The sequence below is a fragment of the Myotis lucifugus genome, unplaced genomic scaffold (assembly GCF_000147115.1).
Source record: "Myotis lucifugus unplaced genomic scaffold, Myoluc2.0 scaffold_1, whole genome shotgun sequence".
NCBI classification, from domain to species: domain Eukaryota; kingdom Metazoa; phylum Chordata; class Mammalia; order Chiroptera; family Vespertilionidae; genus Myotis; species Myotis lucifugus.
In genome coordinates this window covers 12,095,502-12,101,391 of record NW_005871049.1, presented here as the reverse complement: position 1 = coordinate 12,101,391, position 5,890 = coordinate 12,095,502, and the positions used below count along the sequence as shown (strand labels likewise).

Sequence of the window (5,890 nt, the reverse complement as noted above, 5' to 3'; positions counted from 1 at the left end):
CCGGGAAAGCGGGACCGGGCTTGACCCCCCTTCCCACAGGAGGGGCAAGGGCGGGGTTCCGGGCTCCCGACAGAAGAGGTTCTTAGAAGGTCCGGGAGGCGGGGAGGTGGCGGCCGGCCCCTGGCAGGGCGGCCACTCAGGGCGGGACCTGGCGGCTCGGGCGGCTCGGGGTGGCCTGGAGGGCTGGCGGGCAGTGCCCTCCCCAGCCGAGCCGAGCCGGGGCCGGGCCCGGGCCGCCGCCTCTCACCTATCCTTCCCTGGCGGCTGGCGCGCGCGGCAGGTTGTCCTCGGCCATTCTTTTATCCTCGCGCTCCTCGCCGGCCCCCTGCTGCCACTTCCCCTACTCCCCGGGGCGAGGGAGGCTTGTCTCTGTTTGGAATCTGTTTTTAAACAAAACAGGAACGGGCTCTGTACTACGCGCGCCCAGCGACCGCCTTCTGGATCCTCTCTCCGCGAAGCTGGCCCTTGGGGACCGGGCTCCGGGCTGTTTGGGGGGGCCGCGGGAGAAGAGGCGCGGGGCGGGTTCTGCGGGGGCTGCCCCAGCAGCTTTTCGAGCGGGGGCCCCGAGCCCCTCTCTTGCTCCAGTTGGGCAATTTTATTGCATGTCAGCAAAGGACGGAGAAAATATTCTAACACACCCAGAGGAATCCAGATTGCTCAGTTTCGGCTTGTTTCTCGTGGGCCAGTAGCCCGGGTCCTTTTTTTTTTTTTCTAGATTCGCTGCAGACTAGCCTTCAAGTTTTTAGTACTTCATTAAAGTGAATGAGGGGACACTTCATTGTAAAACTAGAATTTTCCTCCTCTCTTGTGATCATGAACATGTACTTCAGCTGTGTGGTTTAAATTTTAATCCGGTGATGAGAGAACAGTGCTCGAGTGTTTGGTAATCAGATTTACTTTCCTTTTTATCTATAAGTGAGCCTCTATGGAGAGGTAAATTAAGCACTTTCTCTGGTGCCAGAATCACCGGAGAATGTATGTACCCTTTACTGAGATAAGATTGGATGTTTTTGTTTCAGAGTTTCTTCCTTTCAAGACTATGTAAAACTGGAAGCTGTTAAGTTACGCTTAAAGGAATTTGGGAATAATTAAAGTTTATAGACAGTGCAACACAGTTTACACAGTGCATTCATATGAATGTTACTGAGGTATCACCTAGCAAACACATGAAGTAGAAAGTTGAAATATCTTGGGCACCTGAAATTTGAATATTTAATGTCAACCTGTTTTTTATTTATTTATTTATTTATTTTTTAAAAATATATTTTATTGATTTTTTACAGAGAGGAAGGGAGAGGTATAGAGAGTTAGAAACATCGATGAGAGAGAAACATCGATCAGCTGCCTTCTGCACATCTCCTACTGGGGATGTGCCCGCAACCCAGGTACATGCCCTTGACCGGAATCGAACCTGGGACCTTTCAGTCCGCAGGCCCACGCTCTATCCACTGAGCCAAACCAGTTTCGGTATGTCAACCTGTTTTTAAACTTAGTGACTTAACTAATTGATCAATCATTGCTTCTCATTTCAGACATATAATAGTATACTAAAAAAAAATCAGAGTTTCATTGGAAAGAATTTGTAATTTTGAGATTTTTCTATCCTAAGTTAATAGATTGGTAACTGTGTTGATGGCCTTTACCCGCTCACAGATTGCACAAGTGTGTGTGTGTGTGTGTGTGTGTGTGTGTTTTGGTAACAGCTTTATTGAGATACTAGAGGCCTGGTGCTCGAAATTCTTGCGGGGGCAGGGGAGGGTCCCTCAGCCTGACCTGCATCCTATCACAATCCCCCACCGCTCCTAACTCGCCTGCCTGATCACCCCTAACCGCCTCTGCCTGCCTGCCTGCCTGATTGCCCCTAATGGCCTCTGCCTCGGCCCTGCCGCTGCGACTTTTGTCCAGAAGGACATCTGGAAGGTTGTTCGGCTGCCCGGTCTAATTAGCATATTATGCTTTTATTATTATAGATAATTCATATACCATTTAGTTCACCAATTTAAAATGTACAGTTTAGTGGGTTTTTTTCTTTTAAATCCTTATCTAAGGATATGATTGATTTAGAGAGAGGGGAATGAAAGAGAGATAGAGATATAGAGAGGAGAAATATCAATTAGTTGCTTCTCCTTCATGCCCAGACCAGGGATGAAACTGGAAACCTAGGTATGTGCCCTGACAGGGACTTGAACCCACAACCTTTTGGTGTATGGTATAATGCTCCAACCAACAGCCACCTGGCCAGGGCAGTTAAGTGTTTTCTAATATATTTATAAAGTTATGCCAACTGTCACCATAATCAATTTTAGAATGTTTTCATCATCCCAGAAAGGAACCACATATCCATTTAATAGTCACATTCAAGTTTCCCCCAACATCCCCAGGCCTAGGCACCACTGATCTACTTTCTGTGTACTTGCCTGTTCTGGGCATTTTATATAAATGAATCATGCAATATGTGATCTTCAGTGATTGGTTTCTTTCACTTAACACAATGTTTTCAAAGTGCATCCATGTTGTAGCATGTGTCATTTCATTTCTTTTATTGCCGAGTAATATTCCATTGTATGGATATACCACATGTTATTTATTAATTAGTTGGTGAACTTTTGAGTTTCCACTTTTTAGCTATTGTGAATAATGCTGCTATGGACATTTGTGCACAAATTTTTGTTTGAACGTTTTTTCATTTCTGTTGGGTATGTGCACTTAAAAAAAAATCAGCTTTTTTGAGTTATTTAATTCCAAAATTAATTTATTTTGAGTGCACAATTCAGTGATTTTTAGTAAGTAGAAGTGTCAAACCACAAGCCAGTTTTATTTATTTATTTTAAATATATTTTTATTGATTTCAGAGAGGAAGGGAGAGGGAGAGAGAGATAGAAACATCAATGATGAGAGAGAATCATTGATCGGCTGCCTCCTGCACCAGGGATTGAGCCCCAAATCCAGGCATGTGCCATGACTAGGAATTTAACCATGACCTCCTGCTTAATAAGTTGATGCTCAACCACTGAGCCATACCGACTGGGCACCACAAGCCAGTTTTAGAACATTTCTATCACCTCCAAAATTTCCCTCTAGACTGTTTGTAGTTAACCCTTATTTTCACCCCCAGCCCCAGGGAGCCACTGATTTGTGCTTTGTCTCTGTAGATTTGCCTTTTCTGAATATCCTATATAATAAAAGCCTAATATGTAAATTGTCCCCTTGACTGGGAGTTTGACCGCTCACTATAATGTGCACTGACCATCAGGGGGCGGTGTGGAACATGGTGGGTGTTGGCAACATGGTGCTGGCAGTGGGCAGCAGTGGAGGTGCTGCCGGCTCCCATGGGCCCCAACTAGAGTGGACTGGTGGTATGGTGGAGCGCTCACCAGGCTAAGGCAGGTGTGAGTGGGGCCGATCATCGCCCCACCGATTGCCCAGTGGCAGTGGCAGCGGAGGGTGGGGCCGCTGCCTGGCTCCCAGGCGCTAAGGGAGAAAGGGCAAATAGCAATATTAAAATATTTCTTCTAATTATTTTCCTTTCAGTGTGCACAAATCCGTGCACTGGACCACTAGTTTTATATAAATGGAATCATAACATATATAGTCTTTTACATATGGCTTCTTTCACTTATACTGTTTTTGGAATTTATCTTTATTGTAGCATGTTATCTGTATTTTTTTCTTTTTTATTGCTGAATATTCTATTGTATGAATATACAACATTTTGTTTATCTGTTGACCAGTTGATGGGCATTTGAATTGTTGATGGTCTTTTTATTTTCTTTTTAAAGATAAAAAAAATGTTTTTATTGATTTCAGAGAGGAAGGGAGAGAGAGAGATAGAAACATCAATGATGAGAATCATTGATCAGCTGCCTCCAGCATGCCCCCCTACTGGGGATCGAGCCCACAACCCGGGCATGTGCCCTTGACCGGAATCAAACCGGAATCGAACCGGAATCGAACCCGGGACCTTTCAGTCCACAGGCTGATACTCTATCCACTGAGCCAAACCAGCTAGGACCTTTTTTTATAGATTTTTAAATTGATTTTTAGAGAGAGTGAGAGTGAGAGAGAGAAACAGCTCGCTCCCTACAGGAAATTGAGTCAGAAGCCTGGGCATGTGCCTCTGCAGGGAATTGAACCAGCAATCCCTTAGTGCAGCCAACTGGTGGTCCATGAGGTCCGAAAGGTTGGCGACCGCTGCCTCAGTACATGGGACAAGGCCCAACTAACTGAGCCACACCGGCCAGGGCTGTTTCTAGTTTTATGTTTTGTTTTGTGTTTTTTTTTTAAATATATTTTTATTGATTTCAGAGAGGAAGGGAGAGGGAGAAGGGGATAGAAACATCAATGGGAGAGACACATGGATTGGCTGCGTCCTGCATGCCCCCTACTGGGGATGGAGCCCCGAACCTGGACATGTGCCCTGACCAGGAATTGGAACTGTGACCTCCTGGTTCATATGCTCAGTGCTCAACCACTGAGCCACGCAGCTAGGCAGTTTCCAGTTTTTTGACTGTTGCAAATAATGCTGCTTGAACATTTGAGTACAAGTCTTTATGTGGACATATGGTTTCATTCTCTTGGGTAGATACCTAGGAATAGAAATGCTGGGTCATCTGTTTAACTTTTTTAAAAAATGCCAACCTGTTTTCTAAAGTGGCCGTACATTTTACATTCCTAACAGCAGTGTTTGAGAGTTCCAGCTTCTTCACATTCTTGGCAACATTTGTTATTGCCATTTTTATTATAGCCATTCTAGTGGGTATGAAGTGGTTAACTCATTGTGGTGGTTTTAACTTGCATTTTCCTAAAGACTCAAGGTATTGAGCATTTTTTTCATATGATTATTAGCCATTTCTATATATCCTATTTGGTGAAATAGATACTCAAAACTTTTGTGTGGTTTTCGTTTGTCTTTTTATTATTGAGTTATAACAATCTTTGTATATTCTGGTTGCAAGTCCTTTATTGGATACATAATTTGCAAATATTTTATCTCAGTGAGTGGCTTGTCTTTTCAACTTTTTTTATTGGAATCTTTTGAAGCACAAAAGTTTTAATTTCTTTTGTCAAAAGTTTAAATTTTGATGGAGTTTAATTTTCCGATTTTCTATTTTATAGATTAATTTTTTGTTGTTCTAAGAACTCTCTGCCTAATTCAAGTCTTGAGGATTTTCTCTTTTGTTTTCTTCTAGATGTTTTATAGTATTTGCTCTGATATTTAGATTTATGATCTATTTTGAGTTCATTTTTAAGAAATATATTTTTATTGATTTTTAGAGAGGAAGGGAGAGGAATAGAGAGATAGAAACACTGATGAGAGAGGAAGTCGTAGATTGGCTGCCTCCTGCATGGCCCCCACTGGGGATTGAGCCCGAAACCCGGGCATGTGCCCTGACTGGGAATGAAACTGGTGACCTCTTGGTTCCTGGGTCTACACTCGACCGCTGAGCCACACCAGCCAGGCTTGAGTTCATTTTTATGTATGATGTGAAATAAATGGGTCTAAATTCAGTTGCGTATGGGTCGTCTCAGCACCATTTGTTGAAAAGACTGTCATTTCTCCATTGATTGTAAATGTAAAGGTTTATTTCTGCACTCTCAATTATTTTCCATTATCTATATGTTTGTTCTTAGGCCAGTACTGTTCTGTCTTGGTTAATGTGCTTTATGGTAATTGATGAGACCAGGTAATGTTAGCCCTCCAATTTTGTTCTTGTTTTTAAAACGTGTGGCTGTTCTGGGTCCAGTATAAAAAGGATTGGCTTGTCAATGTCTGAAAAAAAAAAGTCTTGGAATTTTGATGGGGAATGCAGTTCGGGGGAAAATTGTCACCTTACAACATTGGTTTTTCTATTACATGGGCATGGAAATTTCTTTTCATTTATTTATTATT

General features: G+C 43.0%; 1 protein-coding gene across 1 annotated transcript in view; it reads left to right on the top strand.

The window, feature by feature from the left end:
- The first annotated feature begins 524 nt into the window (after positions 1-524).
- ELF2 (E74 like ETS transcription factor 2) overlaps positions 525-5,890 on the top strand; it is a 93,008-nt gene continuing 87,642 nt past the window's right edge. Inside the window, exon 1 of the mRNA XM_014455105.2 lies at positions 525-883. The gene's annotated coding sequence lies outside the window, so the exon portion shown is untranslated. The remainder of the gene's footprint in view (positions 884-5,890) is intronic.